We start from the raw sequence: 24,341 nt of genomic DNA, 5'->3' as shown, positions 1-24,341 counted from the left end.
GTGGTGTGTGATGTGATAGATACACACATGGTTGGCATCCCCAAGTGTGTCTGCGCTTGGGTTCATTTGTGTGTGCATGTGTGTCCATTTGATGTGGCGTGTCCCCAAGCTTGTGGAGTCGTCTGTGAGTCTGTGTTTTGTGGGGTGTGGCCCACGTGTGTCAGGGTCCACCATGCAGTCGGGGCTTGAGCCTGAGTGCCCAGGTGTGTTAGGGTGGATGTGACTTCTGTGGGGCGTCCCCAGGTGTGTGAAGCTGGTTGCGCTGTCTCCGCGGCGGGGCGTCTCCGGCGGGCATCGGCGTGGGTGGGTCTGGCTGTTAGGCGGCCAGTTGTGCGAGCTGCCACGTGTGTGCGAGGGCGCCGCAGGGGCTGGCGGGCCTCGCGTTCCGCCTGCAGGGGGCGCCGCCGGGGGCGGCCTGGGAGCAGAGGCGCGGGCCCGGCCCTGCATTTCCGCCCTGGCCCTGCCCTCCCCGACAGCCCCGGCTGCCGGCAGGTGAGGCGCTCAACAAGGGCGGGGGTCGGGGCTGCGTCTGCTCCGCCCCCCAGGCGGGGTGTCCTGGCGCCCGCGGGAACCTGGGGCGTCGCTCCCTGCGCGGCGTCCGGGCCGAGGCCGCAGCACTCGGCGTCCCCGCGGGTGAGGGAGGAGGCCTGGGGCGCCGCCGGCGAGGCCAGCCGGAGGGAGGGGACGGTGGACCCCGAAACGCGTCCTCCATTGCCCCGCGCGGGGGCCACGGGCGCGATTGCCAGAACGGGCAGAGGGCGGTAAAAGCCAGGAACCGCCTCACGCACGGGCGCTGCTTCCCTGTAAAGGAAGCGTGACAGCCCACACGCTGGCTTTCAGAGGACCTCAGCTGAACCGGGCTAACACTTCTCAGAAATTGTTTTTCATTTTAAAGATTTCCTGTTTGTAAGGAGACTAGAAGCTGCAAAAGAAATCTAAAAACGTCTCCTGGCACTTGTGAATTTCTGATCTAAGGTTTCTTTGGAGCCATTAGTGAAACTTCTGAAATTTTGAAGAAATTTACTGCCTTGATTATTAATTATGGTTATCATTGCTGTTTTACTCTGTGGGCCAAGGACAACGCCACAAGCTCAAAAGCAGACTTAAGTGTTTTTTGAACACAGCTTCTTAACTCCACGCTTAGTTGATTTAATATTTAAGTGATAAGAAAATGCAGTCGATTTCTGGCCCTTTTTATTGTTTGGGATGGAGTCTTGCCCTGTTGCCCAGGCTGGAGTGCAATGGCGCGATCTCGGCTCACTGCAACCTCTGCCTCCCGGGTTCAAGCGATTCTCCTGCCTCAGTCTCCCGAGTAGCTGGGATTACAGGCGCCTGCTATCACGCCCAGCTTATTTTTGTGTTTTTAGTAGAGACAGGGTTTCACCATGTTGGCCAGGCTGGTCTTGAACTCCTGACGCCGTGATCCGCCCGCCTTGGCCTCCCAAAATGTTGGGATTACAGGCGTGAGCCACTGCACCCGGGATTTGTGGCCTTTTTTAAAAGCAAGTTATTCGTTTTGCTAAATGTCCCAGGATAAATGATTAATGAAAAACTAAAGGTGACCTATTTAAAGTGTAGGTCTTACACACACGTAGGTGTCCTTATGTACATTTACCTGTAAGTGAAGACTTTTCCCTGGCCTCATTCAATTTATTGAAATGCTCAGATGAAGAGCACCTGCAGTTTGCCCGTATTTTCCCAAAATGCCTTGTTTTCCTGAAACTATTCCCAGAAGAAGCCAGACTTCCCTGAATAAGCAGACCACTGTGCTCTAGCAGAGATTCGTATTGTAAAAGCTGAGTTTGCAAAGTTAAATTAATTTCTAATTGGTGGATTTTTGTACGGAAATACTTTGGGCTAGTTGATTTTACTAACCAGGCCCTAACTACTACTAGTTAGGAGAGGGTGGTCGTTTGTGGTGATCTGGATAGTAGGTAGCAGTAAGCAGAATAGAAGAGGGATTTTAAAATGATCTGTTCATTTCTCTCTTTACTAGTAAGATTTCCAATCTGTGTCCATTCTTGAAGTGAAGTCATTGGGAGGCTTTGTATCCACCTCGAGCCAGGGCCCTTACCAGGGATTAGGGCACCGGCAGGCTGGTGTGGAAGTGTAGTGCAGCCATGCTTGAAGAGGGGACAGGACCCAGGGAAAGGTGACAGTAAGAGGACAAAAACACGAAATATTCGCAGCCCTCTTTAGAACATTCTCCATCTAGGCAAAATCTATTAGGAATTTTAAGAGGCCTCAATTAAACATGACTGCTCAGTGTCCTGCTGAACAGGAATTCATTCTTCAGTTGAAGCTCTATTGTCAGTAAAACTACTCAGGATAAGGCAGCCGTGTTTAGGCCGTGAGGACCTGCCCCTGGACTGCAGAGCTTGCTCCGTAAAAGACGTCGTGATACCCCCTTAAATGGATTTACAGAAAAGACTTAGCTATTGGAAGTCTCTGGGATTGTATGGCATCATGAGGTAACAGACCTGGTAAATAGCTAGAACGTAGAGAAGAATGAAACCAGAGGCAGTGTGCTGTTGGAACTGAGATGTGAGTGCTCACTGGAGGGCCAGGAGAAGGTCACAGTTGGGGAGACCTTAAGCAGAGAACAGATTTTTATAGGCAGAGGAATGGAAAGGGTGGCCGACACCATGAGCAAAAATAAGAAGCTGAAAATGACAGTGTGTTCAGAGAAAGGTGAACAACTGGCGTGCTGAGGCTGGGCTCCGCGAGAGGAGGGGTGGGGTCGGGGGTGGGGGTGCCTGGAAAGCAAGGCTCTCCAGTGATAACCTCTACGTTTTGATCAAGGTTCTGATTTTGTTTGTTTGTTTGTTTTGCTTATTGGGAAAATTTTAAGCAAACATAAAAGCACAGCAAAGTAGAATGAATTTCCATATATCCATCAAATGGACTTCACAAGTCTCGTTTGGCCATATCCACTTCATCTTTTTTTTTTCTTTTTTTGGTTGTGGCTGAAGCAGTTTGAAGCAGTTTAAAGCAGTTTATTCCAGACAACATAACATTTCACCCCTAAATTGTTCAGTATGTTTCTCCAGAGAAAGGGCATTTGCTTGTGTAACCATAATACAATTATCACCTCCTGATGAAATTGACAATAATTCCTTAACATTTTCTAAAACCTAGTCCATGATCAGATTTCCCTGATCACCTCAAAAATGAACTTATTTTTACTGTTGGTTTGTTTGAATCCACATCCAGACAAGAATTTGTTGACTGTTACCTTTTTTTTTTATTTTATTTTTTGAGACAGGATCCAGCTCTGCTGAGATCATGGCTCACTGTAACCTCGAACTCCTGGATTCAAGCCATCCTCCCACCTCAGCCTCCTGAGTAGTTGGGATTACAGGCGTGTGCCACAACGCCCAGCTATTTTTTTTTTTTTTTTGGTGGAGACAGGTATTGCCCAGGCTGGTCTTTTTTTTTTTTTTTTTCCTTCCTGAGACAGAGTCTCACTCACTCTTGTCACCCAGGCTGGAGTACAGTGGCACAATCTTGGCTCACTGCAACCTCCGCCTCCTGGGTTCAAGTGATTCTCGTGCCTCAGCCTCCCAAGTAGCTGGGACTACAGGCGCATGCCACCACACCCAACTAATTTTTGTATTTTTAGTAGAGACGGGGTTTCACCATGTTGGCCACACTGGTCTGGAGCTCCTGAACTCAAGTGATCCACCTGCCTCTGCCTCCCAAAGTGCTGCGATTACAGCCGTGAGCCACCGTGCTCAGCTGTTGTCTCTTTCAATCTAGGGCGGGGTGGCAAATTTCTCTGTGAAGAGCCAGATACCAGCTCTTTCAGGCTTTGCAGGCCCTATGGTCTGTGCCACAACTGCTCAGCTCTGCCATCGTCATGCAGAAGTAGCCAGGGGTGATAGTAAATCGATAAGCATGGCTGTGTTCCAATAATACTTAATTTCCAAAGCGTTTGTGTTTTAAAATCCACCCACAGGCTGGACTTACCCGCAGGCTGTGGTTTGCCGACCCAGGTCTAGAGCAGCCTTGGCGGGTTTCCTCAATACCAATGACTGTCGATGTTACTTGGTTGATTGCCTGTAGGGTGCCTCACACTCGGGATCTGTTGGGCTGCTTTTGGTGGAGTGTGGTTTGGCTTGCTTCTCTATCCCCTATATTTCCTGTAAACTAGAAGTTAGATCTAGAGGCTTAATTAGGTTCATGCTTGCCATTTTTGGCAAGTCTACTTCAGAAGTGGTTTGACTTTTTTTAAATCTAAATTTATCTGACTTTAAAGACTTGGAAACCCTCATCAAAGAATCAAAGAAGCTCAACATTACCAAAATAGGCGCTCAGCATTACTAAAATTGGCTTTGCCTGATGGCTGAGAAGACACTTTTTTCTTTTTCTTTTTACTTTTCTTATTTGTAGGAGAGTATATAGAGCTGTTATTTCTCAAATAGTTCTTTTTTGATAGTTAATTTTTGTGGGTACCTAGTAGTAGGTGTATATGAGATACAATGTGTAATAATAAACCCTCATTACAAGGTATATGAGATACAATGTGTAATAATCACATCAGGGTAAATGGGGTATCCATCACCTCAAGCATTTATCTTTTGTGTTACAATCTAACGATACTCATAGTTATTTTTAAATGTACAGTTACATTATTATTGACTATAGTCACCCTGTTGTGCTATCTAATACTAGATCTTATTCCTGCTTTCTGTGTTTTTGTACCCATTAACCATCTCTGCTTTCCCCCAACCCCCCTACTACCCTTCCTAGCCTCTGGTAACCATCATTCTGATCTCTATCTCAGTCAGTTCAATTGTTTTAATTTTTGGCTCCCACAAATGAGTAAGAACATGCAAAGTTTGTCTTTCTGTGTCTGGGTTATTTCACGTCACATAATGACCTCCAGCTGCACCATATTGTTGCAAATGACAGGATCTCCTTTTTAATGGCTGAATAGTACTTCATTATGTATATGTACCACATTTTGTCAAGGAGGTCTTGAGAACTTTGAACCCTTTCTCTAGGTCACTGGGAAGGTTCCTCTATTCAAGGCATTCTTTGGCCCCTCAAGCATGTGGACTGCATTTTTGCACTGAATATAAATATATTCCTTCCCTGGGTATGTGCTCAGGGTCTGAGATTGCCTTCTAATGGTAGTTAGGTCATTTATGTTTGTTTTTAAGCCCCTTATTGCTTAAATGTTTAACTTTCTTCAGTTGACTTCCTCTTATCTCGCCTCCCAACAGGACTGAAAACTGGATATTTGGTCCCCATGGACTTTCTGGTCACCCTGTGAGGTGGACTTAACTTTTTCTTGAGTCATGTGGAAGGACTCTGAAGTCAAAAGTTTTTAAGACTCTCAGGCTTACTGTGGATCTGGATTCTAAGGCAACACTTCCTTGAAGAAACAAGCTTACAGGTGAGAACTGTTAGCCTCTGTTCTAGAGTGTTCATTGCTCAAATTCTAGAGCACCACAAGAAGTATGCTGACAAATAGTGCCAGTTGGAAGCCCTTGTCTCTTTGTCATTTAAGAATAGTAGTGGTGGGGAGCCAGGTACGGTGGCTTGTACTGTAATTCCAGCACTTGAGGAGGCTGAGGCAAGAGGATTGTTTGATCCCAGGAGATTGAGGCTGCAGTGAGCTGTGATTACACTGATTATGCCATTGTGCTCCAGCCTGGGCAACAGAGTGAGACCCTGTCTCAAAAAATTAAAGGAGGAGGGAAAGGGAAGGAAAGAATAGTAGAGAAACTGTATATTCATTTCTGCATCTGTTTTTCTCTGGGGTTGTCTTTTGATTTATAAGAATTATTTATACATTGAGAATACTAATCTTTTGTCATACGTACTATAAGTATTTCCACCCTATTTTTTGTACTTTGTGTAATACAATCTCTAGGCTTTGCAAAAAATTTTAATTTTATGTAGTTAAAAATATCGATCTCCCCTTTATAGTGTCTTTGTTTCGTGTTTTGCTTAGAAAGACTTGCCCATTTTAAGGTTTCTTTTAAAAATTCATGTTAACACAGATACATGAAAATGTAATGAGAGCTGGGAACATGTGATTCTGAAAAAGACTATTGAAGGGGGAGTATTTCCAGACAATAAATACCAAACTAATGTTGGCATTAAGATTGGCCGTATGTTGCTAAGTGTTGAAGTTGGGAGATGAGTATTTGAGAGTTCCTTCTATCATTACCCTAGTTTTGTACATACTTTACTTTCCATAACACAGTTTTTTTAACCAAGAAAAAAATAGCAGGGGGAAGTTATATCTTTGTCCCATTCATTCATATTCAGCAGCTATTTATTAAGCTATTCTGAACACTGGAGGGTATCATGTTAATGAATGGAAAAGGTGTTGGAATTTCTATTATATGGGAGACAAATATTAGCATCATGGTTAAGGGCACCAACTTCTGTGTCAGACCGCCTGGCTTCTTGTCCTGACACTGCCACTTACTAGCTGGGTGATTTTGGACTTTTTAATTAAAAAGATGTGTATAATAACAGCTGTCTGGAGGCTCTAGGGAGAATCTGTTTTCTTCCTTTTTGCAGCTGCTAGAGGACACCTGCATTCCTTGGCTTATTGGCCCTTTCCTCCATATTCAAAGCTAACAATATTACCCTTCTCTGACCCTGCTTTTGTCGTCACCTCTGTCTGATCTGATCCAGGGCAGGTTTTCCAGTTTTAAGGATTCCTCATTTGATTAGATTGGGCCCACTTGGATAATCCAGATTAATCTCTGCACCTGAAGGTCCTCACATCTGTGAAGTCCCTTTTGGCATAGGAGGTAACATTCATAGGTTCCAGGGATTAGGATGTAAACATCTTTGGGTGGCCATTATTCTGCCAACCACAGATTTGAGGGGACAAAAGAAGGTGAATGTGGCTGAGTCCTTGGCAGGGAGGAGATGGGACTGGAGAGGGAGCCAGGGAGAGAGGATTCTGTAGGTCATCATAAGTTTTGAAGTTCCTCCCAACAGTAAGAGGGAGTTATGGTCAGATTTATTGCCCCAAATCTGAAATCAGCTGTTTCTCCAAGGAGCCCTGGTTAGCTGTTTTAAAGTGAAAAATGGTACTTAAAGACCATAATCTGGCCCTAATAAGGTGCTCATTGCTGTTGGATTGGCAGTTGTTTTTAAGCCATTTCAACAGACAGAGACAGGGAAAACCATTGTTCAAGATAAAATATTTCATGAGCGCATACTGGTAACATCCAAGTCTTTTTCTGGACTACAACGTTTTTGCTTAATGTCATAGAACTTATATCCATACCCCTTTCTTCCACTCCAGAAATCTCAGTTCAGAACAACCCAGCATAATTTATTATTTGCTTTAGCCCTCACCCCACATAGTCACTGCCACAGGGGTGTGGGGATTGGGAGGAAGACCATGGAGATAAAGTGTCATTTTTGCTACATTGTATCAAGCGTACATACTGTCTACATGACTTCTCTCTTTTGCTGTTGACCTTGATTACCTGACTGAAATAGTGATTGGCAGGTTTCTCCACTGTAAAGTCACACTTTCCCCCTCCCTTCATACTGTGCTCTGAAAGGAAGTCACAGTGAGCAGCCTGCACTTCTGAAGGGAGGAGTTATTTAGGCTTCATCTCCTTAAGGGGAAGGTGTCTACATATGTTATTTGGAATTCTTCCGTGCAGGAGGGTTATCTGTTTTCTTGCATTTATTTACTCAGCCATTTATATCATTATGGACTCACAGATACTTATATTATACTTTATAGGTTCTAATCCAATACTCCTTATTTTGTTCTCCAGTTGTTCCTGCTTTGGCCATTGGGAGCCTGTTCCATTGTCTCTTGTGTCCCTTCAACTTGTCCCATCTTTGTGGGCTGGTGGGTTTGTTTATTTTTGAGCACTTCCTTGCTTTCTGATATTGCTAGATGCCCTAGATTGATCTTGTGTATTTCCTGCTTCAGTCTTAGGTTCAGCCGTTTCTCTGGGGAACCCTGGTCCCCTCTGTTGGAGATGGTGTTAGAAACCACAAGCTGGATGCTGGTGTGCTCATTTCGACTGTGGTGGCATTGCTTTTAGGTCTCTCAGCTGATGGAGCAAGGAAATGTCTGTGTGTACTGACCTGTGTATATACACATATCACTAAATACTTCTGTATGGAACCATTTGTTTCTGTGAGTCCACACTGGTGTCTCCAGCCCTAATCCTTTACCCCGTGGATCACTCTTGCCTTTTCCCTGCTGTCTCTCACCTCCCATTCCAACAGTGAGAAACGTGGCTCCCGTTGCCTGTGGCACATTTGCCTACTTGTTCAGTACATATGTGTGTATTACAGTGTTGGAATTGCCATCTCGCCCTATGGGAACCACTGAAACAACGAGAGCCCGGTTTTTATGAATATACACAGTTCCTTTTGCCTTTAGTCTTGTAACTGTAGACTGGGCCAACAGGTGAAAGTTTCTCTGGGCAGGCTGAAATGAGATCCTACTACCTTGAGAACATCTTACCAGTCAGATCTACAGGGTGCAGATTTCATAGCTTCCCCCTGGCAGTTTTTCCATCACTTGTGAGCCCTGGCTGTTTTATTCTGCCTAAGCCAAGGCAGCCTTTGCTATCCTGACTTGACACAGAAGAGTTACTTAGTAACTGTGTTCATTTGCTAGGGCTTCCATAGCAAATTACCAGAAACTGGGAAGCTTAAGACAACAAAAATTTATTCTCTGCTCACAGAATCCAAAACCAGAAATCAAGGTGCTGTCAGGGCTGCCCTCCCTCCAAAGGCTGTATGGAAAGTCCTTCCCTACCTTTTTCAGCTTCTGGCGGCTCCAGGCGTTCTGCGGCAAGTGGCCGCACACCTCCCAGCTCTGCTGTGTCTTCACATGGCCCCCTCCTCGGTGTCTGTCTTCTCTTCTGTCCCTCATAAGGATATTTGCCATTGGATTCAGGGCCCATGTAGATTGCCCAGGATGATCTCATCTCAGCTTCCCTAATTAATCACATGTGCAAAGTCCCTTTGCCGTGCGAGGTGCCATAGTCAAAAGTTCCAGGGATTAGGGCATGGACATGTTTGCTGGGGACCTTTGTTCTGTCAGCCTCACTTTGTGATGCAGCAGCAGTCGCAGGATCAGAGCAGATCCCCAGGCATTTTTGGCAGAGTAAGACCAGGTGCCAATCCCCGAGGTGTGTTTCTGCTGCTCTTACACACCGAGGCAGACCCATCAGGTCTAGACCCAGCAGGCCCCTCTTTCCTCAGCGCTGAAGGGAAGCGGCTTTGGGCTGACAGGAGACATAAGTTCCACGTGTGAATTCCTTCAGCAGAACGGTGCTCAGAACCTTCTGATTCACTCTGTAGGGGCGGAAAGGGGGTGATCCCTCTCTACCCTGTCATAAGGGTCATGGCTGACACCCCAGTGACAAAGATTAACAATAGAAAAGCAAAACGTGTTCAATCATAGTTTTACATGACATAGGAGCTTTCAGAATGAAGACCCAGAGACCCAGGGTGAACTCTCCAGATTTTGCTTAGATGTGAAGAAGCACAGACCGCCATGTGGAAATTCATTTGGAAAAAAGGGTGTGAGCTGATGGAAATAGACCGAGTAGGGAAGCCCAGCAAGGCCTGTCTCCTCAGGTTCTTCTTGGCCTCTCTGTTGTAGCATTTCTTCCTTCCAGGAATGGGGTAGGACCCTCTGGAATGAGGGTCTCATTGTCCAAGGTCTTTATGGCCAGCTGTTATACACAAAGGCATGGGGAAGGCTAGAGAGTAGTATTTTTAGGTTTTATGGCTGGCTTTGGGGAAAGGGGTTCTGGTTCCTGTCACCCGCACTGGGGAAGAGAAGTTCTGGATCCTATGGTTTGTCTTGGGGGAGGATGAGAGGGGCAAGACACACGCAGGAGAAAGTCAGAGAGACTGAGCTGCTGAACCCCTCAACTCCTAGGCCCTCCTCTCCCCACAGCTGTGGGCACTCCTGCCTCCGTACCTTGGGGGTGGTTTTGCTGCAGTTGCTCTTTTATTTGAATTTCATGTTATTTTGTCTTGCATAATTAATTGTTTTTGCATGCTAGCCTAAACACTGCAGGGCTGTGAGCTCTGATTGGGTGAGAACCATGCCTTCCTCATTCGGAGTCCGCCATCATGCCTTCCACATAGTGGGCACCCAGTAAGAAAGAACTCATTTCCAGTTAGTCGAGAGTGTTTTTACAGAACTGATGTTCTGAGTCAGGCCAGAGTAAATTAGAGTAAGGAAGAGTATATGCGGGAATACTCCCCATATTATGCTGTGTTCCTGTCCATTTTTCAAATGACCACATTTACTTTTCAAGCTTTTGAGTGTTAATTACCTCTTCCTGCTGTTGTCATCTGTACTTGGGAGTATGAGGCAGGTAAGTTAAAGAAAATCAATATTTTTACATCTCATGATGGTTTTATTCACTTTCCAGCATTAAATGAGGTTTGAAAAGTGTTCTTTGAGCCATTATTGAAAATAATCATAACTGCCTGCTTTGAATTACTCTTCCTCCCTTGATTTGGTTTTCTGCAAAGTTAGATCCAGATTATAAAAGCCTAATAAAAACTTATAAGAGGAGATTAGTGTATCTCATAAATCAACAAAGAATGGTTTGACGGCATTGGAGGGAACATTTACGAAGTCTAAATCATGGTTAATGTGGTAATCTTAGGAAGAATTGTGAACAGCAGGATCTTTTACAACAGAAGTCAAGTAGACTCACAGGTAAGCCAGCAGAACCAGGGTTCCGGGGCTTAAGATCAGCTGGGATATAAATGAATGTACTGACTGTGGGAGCTTGCCAGAAGCTCGGTTACCTGCCTCTCGCTGGGTTTCTCGAGCCTCTGTGTCACTTTCCATCTGGGCTAACTGGCAGATATCTTACGCAAATGCGACACATTCTGGACTCTCAGGTTTCGGTGTAGTGGTGGCATAAGTGGATGTTTTCATTATGTAGAATAAAAACAATATTGGCAGAATATCTATAACAAAGACATCTTGAACAAACTTGTGTCCAGGGAGGCGCTCTCTCCATTGGCAGTGTTTGAGATTAGAGCTGTAGAGGTGATGGTAGCCACTACCGTGGGAGGAAAAGAGGAGTGCACTTGGTGTTCGGACATTTCCCTGTGGACGCGCAGATGCCAGTATCTCCTTATCAAATGAATGGTTTTCAGAGTCAACTTTGTGATCAGGGCTGTCTTAGAAAACATCCATTTCCCTTTCCTATCTTTCCTTTCTGATATTTTAGTTGTGCCTGAGTAAATAACGAACCCCTGGTGAAGAAAGGCAAGTGAAAATATCATTCCCACCCTTTATTCATAACAATTAGGTACAAATTGGCCTTGAATTCGGTTCCTGCAGGGATAGAGACACATCCCAGTTGATTAACCCTTCTTCCCTCCCTGCCGCCCTCCCTCCTTTCCTTCTCCCCTTCATCCCTCCCTACTTTCCTTCTCCCCTTTCTCTCTTTTTTTTCCCTTTTCAGCATTTTACTGTGAACATTTCCAGACATACTCAAAAGTACAGTATAGTAACCCTCATGTGCCACCCACCCGGGATCAGAGATGACTGCACCATACTGGCTTTGCCATGCTTGTTCTACATGCCCTCCTCCCTTTGTGTTTTGGAGTTTTGTTTGCTTGTTTCTAGAGTTTTGAAGCAAATGCCAGAAATCATGTCATTTCACCCCCAAATATTTTATTATGAATTTTGAGGGTTTTTTACATAAATATAATTCTGTCCAACAATGAAAAATATTCCTTAACATCTTTTAATATTTTATCCCAATTTCCTTTATTTTTATATTTATTTATTTATTTATTTATTTATTTTTGAGATGGAGTCTCGCTCTTGTCGCCCAGGATGGGGTGCAATGGCATGATCCTGGCTCACTGCAACCTCTGCCTCTTGGGTTCACGTGATTCTCCTGCCTTAGCCTCCCGAGTAGCTGGGATTACAGGCACCCACCACCATGCCTGGCTAATTTTTGTATTTATAGTAGAGATGGGATTTCACCATGTTGGCCAGGCTGGTCTTGAACTCCTGACCTCAAGTGATCCACGGTCCTCAGCCTCCCAAAGTGCTGGGATTACAGGTGTGAGCCACTGCCCGGCCTATTTTTCTAAAACAAGGTCTGTACAGTTGGTTTATTCGAGTCAGAAGTTTTAAATCCCATCTATTGTATTTGGTTTATGTATCTCTTGTCTCTTTTAAAAATAATTTTGTATGCCAGGCATTAATTTGATTCAGAATGTTCTTATTCTTTTACCTTTCATTTTTAAACTGTTTTAGAGCAGTTACATGCTCTCATGCTTTCATTCATTATTATTAAGTTTACAGTAAAACCAACTTGTTTGTACAATGTGAATAGCTTTAAAATGTGTGGATTCTTGTACTGGCCATCACCAACGGTATACAGAGCAGTCCCATCACCAAAAAGCCAGGAAACAAAACAAACCCTCCCTCATTCTGCCCCTTTGTAGTCTAACCCACCCCTTCCTCAAACCCTGACAGCTTTGATTTGTTCATCTTCGTATGTTGTGCCTTTTCCAGAATGTCATGTAAATGAAATGATATAATATGCAACCTTTGAGGCTGACTTTTCACTTCGACGACACCTTTGAGATTTGTTTGTGTGTATGTCCTTTCTTATCGCCATCGTCTGGACGTACTGCAGTGTATGTATCCGTTCACAGTGGAGGGCCATTTGGATTATTTACAGTTTTTGGTGATTTTGAATACAGCTCCTGTAAGCACTTATATACAGGTTTTTATCTGAAGAAAAGTTTTCATCTTTCTAGGGTAGATTCCTAGGAGTGCAATTGCTGGGTCATAATTTTGTAAGAAAGTTCTAGATTTAATTTTATAAGACACTTTCCACCATGCCTGTACTGCTTTGCATTCCCGCTCGCAATGGTGAGAGTTCCAGTTGTTTCACATCCTTCTCAGCATCTCATGTTATCAGTTTGGTGTTTCTTTATTTGAGCCATCCTAATAGATGTGTTATTTTTATTTTTATTAGGTTTTTGAGATTACAAAAATTTGTTTTTAATAATTCTCTTACAAGTTATTGGATTAAATTCATATACCTGTTTTCAAAATAAATATTGGTTTTCTGATTTTTTACATTGAAATATGGTAAGTATACTGAAAAAGCCAGGATATTATATAGATAAGAGTCATTCTCAAATCTCACTAATTGAGAGATTATATTTGGCAAAGTATTACAAAATAATATCTGAATTCACAATGCATTTTGCAATGCAAGATCCATTCATTATATGCATTTCATTCCTGAGCATCTCATTCCTGTTTGACCATTAGTAGTAGTAACTAGTAGTGCCATGTTTGCTTTTGCCATCAGTTTTATGCTAGATTGGATTGGTCGATGAATAGTTGATTACATGAGAACAAACTGGATGTCAGCAGAGAGTAATTTGTTTGAATGCCCTATAACTGTAGCAAACACCATTGTAGTGTTTGTTTGTTTGTTTGTTTAGACAGGGTCTCACTATGTCACCCAGGCTGGAGTGCAATGGCACAGTCACAGCTCACTGCAGCCTCGACCTCCTGGGCTCAAGTGATCCTCCTGCCTCAGCCTCCCAAGTAGCTGGGACCACAGTTGTGCACCACCTACATCCTGCTAACTTAAATTTTTTGTAGAGATGGAGCCTTGCTATGTTGCCTGGGCTGATCCCATCATAGTTTTTTTAATGGGCTGCTCCAGTGTGTCTGAAGCAGTAGTCAAAGCTTGCATTTGAATACCTTTTTCCTTATTAAAATATGGTGAGCTCAAAGAAGAAAACAAGTCGAAATTTGTGAAACAAAAATCATGCATCTATCTCTTTGTCTGATTTAGGAACAGTAGTCTCTGATCACTGTTGGTTGAAAGTCTGGAGTTGACTCCTAGATTAGTTACTAAAATGCCACTGTTAATGTTTGTCATCTCTCACTCCTCCCCTACGATGAAACTGGGAAAGTCTCTGGGTACACAGGTCATTGCTAATGGAGGTCCTTCTGTAAATTCAAACCTCACCCGTTAACTGCTATGGTATAGGCTTTCAGTTGGTGGTAGTATTTAAAAGACACAGAACGAAGATTCCTGTCATCTACTTGGAAGAACGGTAGCATATAGGTTTTATTTTGTGACTGGAATCTCCATGTTTTTCCTTCTGAAAAGTTGCTGGAGGGTTCGACCTATTGGCAGACCTTCCTTTCTAATACAGGGACATCACAAAGGAAAAACTGAGCTGACAAAGGAAGACTGAGGACAGACATCAGATGGGCTCTTGAGGTTGCTGTGGCTGAAACCTCAGAGGCCAAGTGAAGGGAAGATTTGGTTTCAAGTGTTAAAGAAATGGGATAGATTTCTTTCTCTCTTTTTTTTAATACACATAAGTATGATTTATATATTATATGATATTCTGGAGGAAGCAGTTCTGTTAATTTCTTTTTATTATTTCAGCTTTTATTTTAGATACAGGAGGTACCTGTGCAGGTTTTTTACAGAGCATATTGTACCCAGGTAGTGAACATAGTACTCAGTGGGTCATTTTCAACCCCTGCCTCCCTCCGTTCTCTGCTCTAGTATCTTCACTGGCTCTTGCTCCCAGGTTTATGTCCATGTGTGCTCAGTGTTTACCTCCCATTTATAAGTGAGAACGTGGTATTTGGTTTTCTTTCTTTTTTGAGATGGGGTCTTGCTCTGTTGCCCATGCTGGAGTGCAGTGGTGCAATCTCAGCTCACTGCAACCTCTGCCTCCCAGGTTCAATCGATTCTTCTGCCTCAGCCTCTTGAGTAGCTAGAACTACAGGTGCGCACCACTACACCCAGCTAATTTTTGTATTTTTAGTAGAGACAGGGTTTCGCCATGTTGTCCAGGCTGGTCTCAAACTCCTGACATCAAGTGATTCCACCAGCCTTAGCCTCCCAAAAAGTGCTGAGATTACAGGTATGAGCCCCCACGCCCGGCCAGGTTTTCTGCTCCCGTGTTAATTCAGTTAAGCTTATGGCCTCCAGCTGTATCCATGTTGCTGCAAAGGACATGATTTCTTTCTGTTTTATGACTGTGTAGTAGTCCATGGTGTATATGTGCCACATTTTTTGTCCAATCCACTGTTGATGGACACCTATGTTGGTTCCATGTCTTTGCTGTTGTGAATAGTACAGCAATGAACATATGAGTGCATGTGTCTTTTTGGTAGAATGATCTATTTTCCTTTGGATATGTACCCAGTAATGGGATTGCTAGGTAGGTCTGTTTTAAGTTCTCTGAAAACTCCAAACTGCTTTCCACAGTAGCTGAACTAATTGACATTTCCACAGTGTATAATCATTCCCTTTTCTCCACAGCCTCGCCAGCATGTTTTGTTTTTTTTTTTGACTTTTTGATAATGCCATCTTGACAGGTGTGAGGTGGTATCTCATTGTGGTTTTGATTTTCATTTCTCTGATTAGTGAAGATGAGCTTTTTTGGGTATGTTTGTTGTCCACTTGTGTGTCTTCTTTTCAGAAGTGTCTGTTCATGTCCTTTGCCCATTTTTAATGGGTTTATTTGTTTTTTGCTTGTTGATCCTGTGGTCGAGTAGTTTTTGTTTTAAAACTAACATATTAGGCCAAGCACAGTGGCCCTCACCTGTAATCCTAGCATTTTAGGAGGCTGAGGCGTGTGGATTGCTTGAGCCCAGGAGTTTGAGACCAGCCTAGGAAACATAGTGAGACCCCATCTCTCAAAACAAACAAATAAAGAACCTAACATATTAATTGACCATTACATCTGTTGGGATTGGAATAAATCAGAAATAGTAAAGAATTAGTAAGGGTGTTACATCCATTGGACTCAAGTCTTTGTTTTGTTTAAAAAGTTATGTATGGGTCTCTTTTAAACTTCTGGCTTATTGAGATTGTTTCAATGAAGTCACATATATGTACATATTTCATGGGATGGGGGAAGGGGTAATGGAAGAGTATTGGGCCTTAGTCCAGGGTGTTTAGAATACCAGACTAATATAGCTGCTGCCCCCTGGTGGCAGCGTAGTAAACAGTGAAGTTCAAAGGTAAGGACTTGTGGAGAGCTAAGTCCAGTGGACTGTGGGTGTCAAGAGGATTGCAGAGGAAACTGGGAAGATGCCGCTTCTCTCCCACTCTTCTTGTGATTGCTACCTATATGGTCTTAGAAAAATCTTTTAGTTGGATTGAAGTGTAGATTTCATATTCAACTTTAAAATGTACTTTCTAAACTTTTTCCAGCTTTAATACCCTATGCTTCTCCAAGGGTATTAATAAAAGATGCCATTATATAGCAAAAGATGTCAAGTTCTATTTTTTTCCTTTAGCAGCTGTATCCTAAGAAACCCCAGATATTCATTCAGGAAAGCAAGTTCTAGAGTACACCCTGAAGCTGGATACAGATACAGCTCTGGGCAGCAAAATGCATAAATGTACCTGCAGCACAGTTCATCATTAATCAGTATGAGGACTCTGCATTCTTATGAAAAGCTTACATCATCTGAAAAATGTTTTTTATCCTGGTGTGGTGGTGCACGCCTGTAGTCCCAGCTACTCTGGAGGCTGAGGCAGGAGGATACCTTGAGGCAAGGAGTTTGAGGCTGCAGTGCACTATGATCACACCTGTGAATAGCCACTGTACCCCAGCCTGGGCAACATAGCAAGACCCTGTCTACAAAAATAAATAAATGTTTTAAACATTAACACATAAATTTTACCATCTTAACCATTTTTAAGTGTACAGTTCAGTAGTATTAAGTATATTCACATTGTTGTACAACCAACCTTGAGAACATTTTCATCTTTTAAAACTAAAATTCTATATCCATTAAACAACTCCCCATTTTCCCCGTCCCCCAGTTCCTGGTAATCACCATTCTCTTTCCTGTCTGTATGAATTTGACTACTCTAGGTATGTCCTAAAAGTGGAATCTTACAGTATTTGTCTTTTTGTGGACTGGCTTATTTTGCTTCACATAGTGTTCTCAAGGCTTATCCTTGTTGTAGGATGGGTCAGAATTTCCTTCCTTTCAGTCTTTTCAAAGCTCTGTAATATTCCATTGTGTGTATACCCCACATTTTGTTTATTCCTTCCTCTGTCAGTGGACACTTGGGTTGCGTCCACCCCTTGGCTGATGCTGGGAACATGCATGAGCTATGTCATTTTTAGTATACTGTGCAGACCAATGCAGAGAAGGGCTTATACAGGTTTTTCCTGCACATAAAAGGTTAAGTTTCATAATAAAGAACACCAGTCAACCATACCAGATAACTAGTGTATGGCTTTTTGTACGTTTGAGTAAGTTAAAAAAGGATAAGACTTATTGGATACAAGATATATGTGAGGCATTATTATATCTGTGATATATTCTATTTAGTCCTTGTAGTTCTGTGATTTATCCTTCTCTCAGAGGGAGTAAGAATTATTGAGATCATGTGTGGGCCAGAATGTATATATACATACATTATCTCCATACATCAATGTTTGAGGTGGGCATTATTATCCCCATTTGTAGGGAATTGGAACTGAGGTTCACAGAGATGAGACACCCTGAACAAGGTCACACAGCTAAAACACGGCAGGGTTTTACATGACTTTGAAATGAAGTACATCTAGTTCTAAAGTGTGTCCTCTGGGCCGCGTGCAGTGGCTCATGCCTATAATCCAAGCACTTTGGGAGGCTGAAGTGGCAGGATTGCTTGAGGCTAGAAGCTTGAAACCAGCCTGGCCAAATGAGAACCCGTCTCTACAAAAATTAAAATTAAAACTAAAAAAAGAAAGTATGTTCTCTGTCCACACCACACTTTCTTCTGCTGCACAGCATATACATCTGTGTTCTGAAGGATATTAGAGCGATATCAAAGAATGGCACTTCTATATGATCATTAGAAAAACTGTAATATCTTTGCATTAAATACAGTCTTTTCAATTTTCCTTGCAAAGACACAGCATCAGTTTGGATGAGTTCATCTGAAATGTATTGCCAAGGCTTGCCTGCTGGGGGATTTTGCAAAATAAATCTCCCTACTTACAAAAGTGTGCTTCTCATGTGCCAGTTCCCATGTATCTGAGGTTATCCTCCTCGACACTGTTATCTTCCCTTTTTTCCCTTCTTTCCTTTGGATTGGCAGAGAGCTAGGACTGTTGTCACTGCTCTCTGCTTCCCCGTCTCTTTAATGCCATGGTGTTTTGGGCTGGAGCTTTGATCCATTCTGGCACTGTGTTTTCACACAGCTCAAGGGCTATAAACTGTCCTCATAGGGGGTCGTTTTCTTGGAGACTCAGCAATCTCTCGGGGAGGCCAATCGCAACATTTTCTTACATATGGAATTATTAGATGAACAAATAAGTAGCGATACATCATCTGAGCAGGCATTTAAGCCTAAGATTCCACGTTTTTGGGTATCCTTATAGCAGCACCCGAGTGTCTGCGGTACAAATTTACTGTATTAGTCTTTTCTCATACTGCTGATAAAGACATACCTGAGACTGGGTAATTTATAAAGGAAAGAGGTTTAATTGACTTATGTTCAGAATGGATGATGAGGCCTCAGGAAGCTTATAATCATGGCGGAAGGAGACATTCCTTGGGATTTTATAAACCTAGAGGATGGGTAAGGACCCAGACTGCTTCCAGAGATTCATTTGAGGTCTGATATAATTTGGCTGTGTCTCCACCCAAATCTCATCTTGAATCGTAGTTCCCATAATCCCCACATGTCGTGGGAGGGCAGGTGGACATAACTGAATCATGGCAGCGGTTTCCTCCCCCATCCTGTTCTTGTGATAGTGAGTTAGTTCTCATGAGATCTGATGGTTTTATAAGGGGCTTCCCCCTTCGTGGGGCACTCATTTTCCTTGATGCCACCATGTGAAGAAGGACATGTTTGCTTTCCCTTCCGCCATGATTATAAGATTCCTGAGGCCTCCTCAGCTATGCTGAACATGAGTTGATTAAACCTCTTCCTTTTATAAATTACCCAGTCTCAGGTATGTCTTTATTAGCAGTATGAGAATGGACTAATACAGTAAATTTGTACCACAGAGAGTGGGGTGCTGCTATAAGGATACCCAAAAATGTGGAAACCACTTTGGAACTGGGTAACAGGCAGAGGCTGGAGCAATTTGGAGGGCTCAGAAGAAGACAGGAAAATGTGGGAAAGTTTGGAACTTCTTAGAGACTTGGAGGGCTCAGAAGACAGGAAGGGTGGGAAAGTGTGGAACTTCCTAGAGACTTGTTGAATGACTTTGTCCAAAATGCTGATAGCAACATGGACAATAAAGTCCAGGCTGAGGTGGTCTCAGATGGAAATGAGGAACTTGTTGGGAACTGGAGCAAAAGTCACTCTTGTTATGCTTTATCAAAGAGACTGGCGGCATTTTGCCCCTGCCCTAGAGATCTGTGGAACTTTGAACTTGAGAGAGGTGATTTAGGGTATCTGGTGGTAGAAGTTTCTAAGCAGCAAAGCATTCAAGAGGAAGCAGACCATAAAAGTTTGGAAAATGTGCAGCCTGACAATGTGATAGAAAAGAAAAACCTATTTTCTGGGGAGAAATTCAAGCCCACTGCAGAAATTTGCATAAGTAACAAGGAGCCAAATGTTAATCACCAAGACAGTGGCGAAAATGTCTCCAGGGCATATCAGAGACATTCTCAGCAGCCCCTCCCATCACAGGCCTGGAGGCCTAGGAGGGAAAAATGCTTTTGTGGGCTAGGCCCAGGGCCCACATGTGCTATGCAGCCTCGGGACATGGTGCCCCCCTGCCTCCCAGTTGCTGCAGCTCCAGCTGTGGCTAAAAGGGTCCAGTGTAAAGGTCAGGCCATTGCTTCAGAGTACAAGCCCCAAGCCTTGGCAGCTTACACGTGGTGTTGGGCCTGTGGGTACATAGCGGTCAAGAATTGAGGTTTGGGAACCTCTGCCTAGATTTCAGAGGATGTACAGAGGCACCTGGATGTCCAGGCAGAACGTTGCTGCAGGGGCAGAGCCCTCATAGAGAACCTCTGCTAGGGCAGTGCAGAAGGGAAATTTGGGGTTGAAGCCCCCACACAGAGTCCCCACTGGGGCACTGCCTAGTAGAGCTGTGGGAAAAGGGTCCTTCAGACTCCAGAGTGGTGGAACCACCAATGGCTTGCACCGTGCACCTGGAAACGCAGCAGACACTCAATGCCAGTCTGTGAAGGCAGCTGGGAGGGAGGCTGTACCCTGCAAAGCCATAGGGGCGGAGCTGCCCAAGGCCATGAGAGCCCACCTCTTGCATCAGCATGCCCTGGATGTGAAACATGGAGTCAAAGGAGATCATTTTGGAACTTTAAGATTTAATGATTGCCCTATTGGATTTCAGACTTGCATGGGGCCTGTAGCCCCTTTGTTTTGGCCAATGTAGCCCATTTGGAATGGGTTTATTTATCCAATGGCTGTACCTTCATTGTATGTAAGAAGTAACTAACTTGATTTTGATTTTGTGGGCTCATGGGCAGAGGGGACTTGCTTTGTGTCAGATGAGACTTTGGACTTCACTTTTGAGCTAACGCTGGAATGAGTTAAGACTGAGGGACTGTTGGGAGGGCATGATTGTGTTTTGAATTGTGAAGACATATGATTTGGGAGGGGCCAGCGGTGGGATGTTATGGTTTGGCTCATCTTAAATTGTAGTTCCAAATCTCATCTTGAATTGTAGTTCCCATAATCCTGACGTGTCATGGGAGGCACCTGGTGGAGATAATTGAATCATGGGGGACGGTTTCTCCTATCCTGTTCTCATGATAGTGAGTTAGTTCTCACGAAATCTGATGGTTTTATAAGGGGCTTGCCCCTTCACTGGGCACTCGTTCTTCTCCTTGATGCCACTGCCTTGTGAAGAAGGACATGTTTGCTTCCCCTTCTGCCATGATTGTAAGTTTCCTGAGGCCTCCTCAGCTATGCTGAACGTAAGTCAGTTAAACCTCTTTCTTTTATAAATTACCCAGTCTTGGGTGTCTTTATTAGCAGCATGAGAACAGACTAATACAAGGTCTTCAGTAACCCCTGACAGCAGGATGTTGGCCAATAAATATAAAAAGTGGGATTGGTAGAAATTGCTGATTGCAACCAAATATCCATTCTCTTCTTTCTTAATTACTGGTCCTGTTTTATTCAGTGACCCATGTGCCTAGTTATGGTGAATGAGAGGTAAGCAGAAATGTGTGGGGCTTCCAGGGAGGTTTTGAAAAGGAACCCGATTCAATTGGAAGTAGGGCCCTGGTTCTTCACCTGCCCTGCCTCATGCCACCTCCTTTGAATGTGACATTATGGCTAGAGCTCCACCAGCCTTTTTTGTCTTGTGAGGGAAGATGGTGGTACCTGAGATTAGAAATTAGTTAACACATAGAAGGATCAGTCAGATACATAACTGCATTCAGGCTAGTGGGAGCCAGGTTTCCCAGTGTCAAAGAAGAGAGTTATTAATACAGAAATGCAGAAAACTGGAATGAATCCTGTGATATGCTTTGGGTTGAGTGTGTTTGTGTGAATTCATGGTTTTCAATAAGTGTAGACAGATATAGAAGTGAACATAGATGTAAAGGTGTAAAGAAGTGAATGTAAGTGTGCGTGTGTGTATGTTTATATGTGGATACAGGCATATATTCTGCTGGCACAGGGGTTGTGGACAGATGCAGCCCAAAGACAGCACACCCTGCACCCAGATCTTGGCATCTAAATACCATTTGCTACAAGAGAACAAGAGCTCCTTGGAGAGAGGGCTGATGCCAGGGCTGGGACAGGGAAAGTCTAAGATGAGCCTGGAACATCTTGAACCAGAAAGCAACGGAATAATGAGGAAGATGGGCCAAGGGGACAGAGAAGCTTGTTGGAATTCACCCCATCTGTCCAAAAGGGGACAATGTAAGCATCAAAAGAACTAATGATAGCACTGAATATAATAGGAAACCATAAGTCCATGTAGATACAAATAAATAAATGAACAAGTGGCAGGTTTGATGGTGAATGAGATGTTGCATGGTTTCAAAATCCCTCTTCATAAAATGCTTAACTATAAAGGGCAAAAGAGTAACTTCTCCATGGAGAAGCCTGGCAGTCACCACCTTAAGTGATCAGAGTGTATGTCATCAATAATGGAGCAAGTTGAAATCATATGGTGTCTCATAGGAGGCAGTGAGAAGAACATAGCATCATTTCGGAAAGATTCCTGCTCAAGATATACTATCCGAATCTAATCAGGAGACAGCATCAGACAAAACCAAATTCAGGGACATTCAACCAAATCAATGACCTGCAATCTTTAAAAGATCGTGAATGCCAAAGACAGGCAGGAATTGTTCCAGATGGAAGGAGGCTAAAGGACATAGCTACATGCAATTGGGATTGTGCACTGGGCCCTTTTGCTGTAAAGCATGTTATCAAGACAGTTGGAAAAAGTTCAAACTGTCTGCGAGAAGGTGGTAAACTTAGTCACAAATGCTGATGCCCTGATGTCACAGGTTGTAGTGTAGTGAGATCAGATGTCCTTGTGGGAAACAGACATGACTGTGTTCAGGGATGAAGGGCATCAGGTTGGCAACTAACCAGTGGTTTACTCCCTGAGCAGACACTTCTTAAATACCTACCACACCCAGTTACCAGGGCTGAGAGCTGAGGAGCATGAGTTGCTGGTGCCCGGGCCCCCAGCAATCTGGTAAAGGAGACCTCAGCAGCCGCAAGGCCAGGGGCAAAGGGCAGCAGTGTCCCAGGGTCAGTTCTGCCTCTAGGGCTCAGGGTGAGAGACATGGTACCAGAATGATGGTGTTTGAAGTAACCTGGAAGCACAAGGAGGATTTTGCCAGGCAGAGTGCTGAGGAGTGAAAAGTGAAGGGCCTGAAAGGCAGTAGCAACCGAGAAAGCAAAGAAAGTACCACAGGCAGTGTGAGGCATGGCTGAGCGGCAACTGGCCTTTGTGAGCACGTGAAGACATTTGGATTGGCCCTCTGGACTTATCCACTGCTGAGGAACAAATCACCCCCAAAATTAGTGACTGAAAACAACAAAAATTATCCCACAGTTTCTATGGCTCAGGATCTAAGGGTGGCTTAGCTGTGTGATTTCTGACTTGGGTCTGTCACAGGCTGCACTCAGGTGCTGGCTGCACTGTGGCCTTCTCCAGGCTTGACTTGGGGAGACCCGGAGCTCGCTTCCCTGACAGCTAGCATGCCTTGGTCCTTTCTGACTGTTGGTGGAGACCTCACTTCTTCTCTACGTGGCATCTCCATGGAAATGCTCATAGCATGGCAGCTGGCTTCCTTCACAGTAGGGGATCTGAGAGCGGAAGAGAGCTCCCAGGACAGAAGCTGCAGTCTTTTTATAACTGAATCCCATCACTTCCTCTGGATTGTGTTTGTTGGCAGTCAGTCACTAAACCCATGCTTGGAGGGGCAGGAATCACACAGGGACAGGGATGCCAGGCATGGGCTTGGTGGGTGCCATGTGAGAGTCTGCTTGCCACACAGAAGTCCCCACAGCTGGACAGGCAGGGGCACACCCGGGCATGCATGTTGGAGGTATCACTCTAGCTTTGAGGGGGAGCAGCAGTGACACTATTTGGGAGAGGATCACAGAGGACAGAATTGAGTGGGGAAGAAGAAACGGGGTCATCATCAACGTAAAACACTGCTCAAGCAGTTGGGGAGGAAAGGGGGGGTTAACCTGAGTGGTTAGAAACCAGCTTCTGCAGAGATGCTTTTGCAGAATCCCTTTGCTGTGAAAGCTACAAGGCAGCGAACTCGTTTCAAACACCTGGTGTCACCAGCACCACGTTTTAAAGTTGTGAAATATCAGGGCTGTTATTTTTTCAGTTATGTCTCGTAAGCACTACTTTGCCTTGACTGTCAGGAGTCAGATGTGCAAATGAAAGCTGTTAACGTTGTCAGGTAGGTTGACTGGACCAGGCTTTAAAATACCAACTAATCCCTTTTGACACTCTGATCTTTCAGCATGATGGTTAAAGGATTGTGTCTTTCCTTTTGAAATCTCCCAGTTTTTTGAAGTCTGATCTGAGCACAAATTATTTTAAAGAATGAAGTTTTCCCTGAGATTTTAGGTTTTTCATCTCACCAAGCCGCTCTAAACAAGACAAACCGTGAATTCTTAGAGTAGAGCCACATACGCAGTGGGAACAAGGTCAAAGATGGGGAAGGAGGAGGCGGCCATCCCCTGTGAAATACTACAGAGAGAGCATACGAGTTCTGTATCACAACAGGCTTTTCCTTGCATCATTGTGCTTGAAGTTAAAAACAAACATCACAACCTCCCTTTAAACCTGTATGTTCCCTGGGAATAGTAGCGGTCTGGAGTGTGGTTAAAATGCTGCTTCTGGAAGGGTGACCTGGG

The 24,341-nt window shown here is 44.0% G+C and overlaps 1 protein-coding gene across 2 annotated transcripts in view; it reads left to right on the top strand.

The window, feature by feature from the left end:
• The first annotated feature begins 370 nt into the window (after positions 1 to 370).
• Positions 371 to 24,341, top strand: part of GGACT (gamma-glutamylamine cyclotransferase) — a 58,091-nt gene continuing 34,120 nt past the window's right edge. The window contains exons 1-2 of one of the 2 annotated variants that reach the window (XM_003314198.6): positions 371 to 492; positions 5,229 to 5,401. The gene's annotated coding sequence lies outside the window, so the exon portion shown is untranslated. Of the gene's footprint in view, positions 634 to 5,228; positions 5,402 to 24,341 lie in introns of both variants that reach the window. The other variant, XM_003314201.4, reaches the window with a different exon arrangement.

Source organism: Pan troglodytes, chromosome 14 (assembly GCF_028858775.2).
Source record: "Pan troglodytes isolate AG18354 chromosome 14, NHGRI_mPanTro3-v2.0_pri, whole genome shotgun sequence".
Lineage (NCBI taxonomy): Eukaryota > Metazoa > Chordata > Mammalia > Primates > Hominidae > Pan > Pan troglodytes.
Note: the sequence above shows the minus strand (reverse complement) of the source record. Positions and strands in the feature narration are given on the sequence as shown.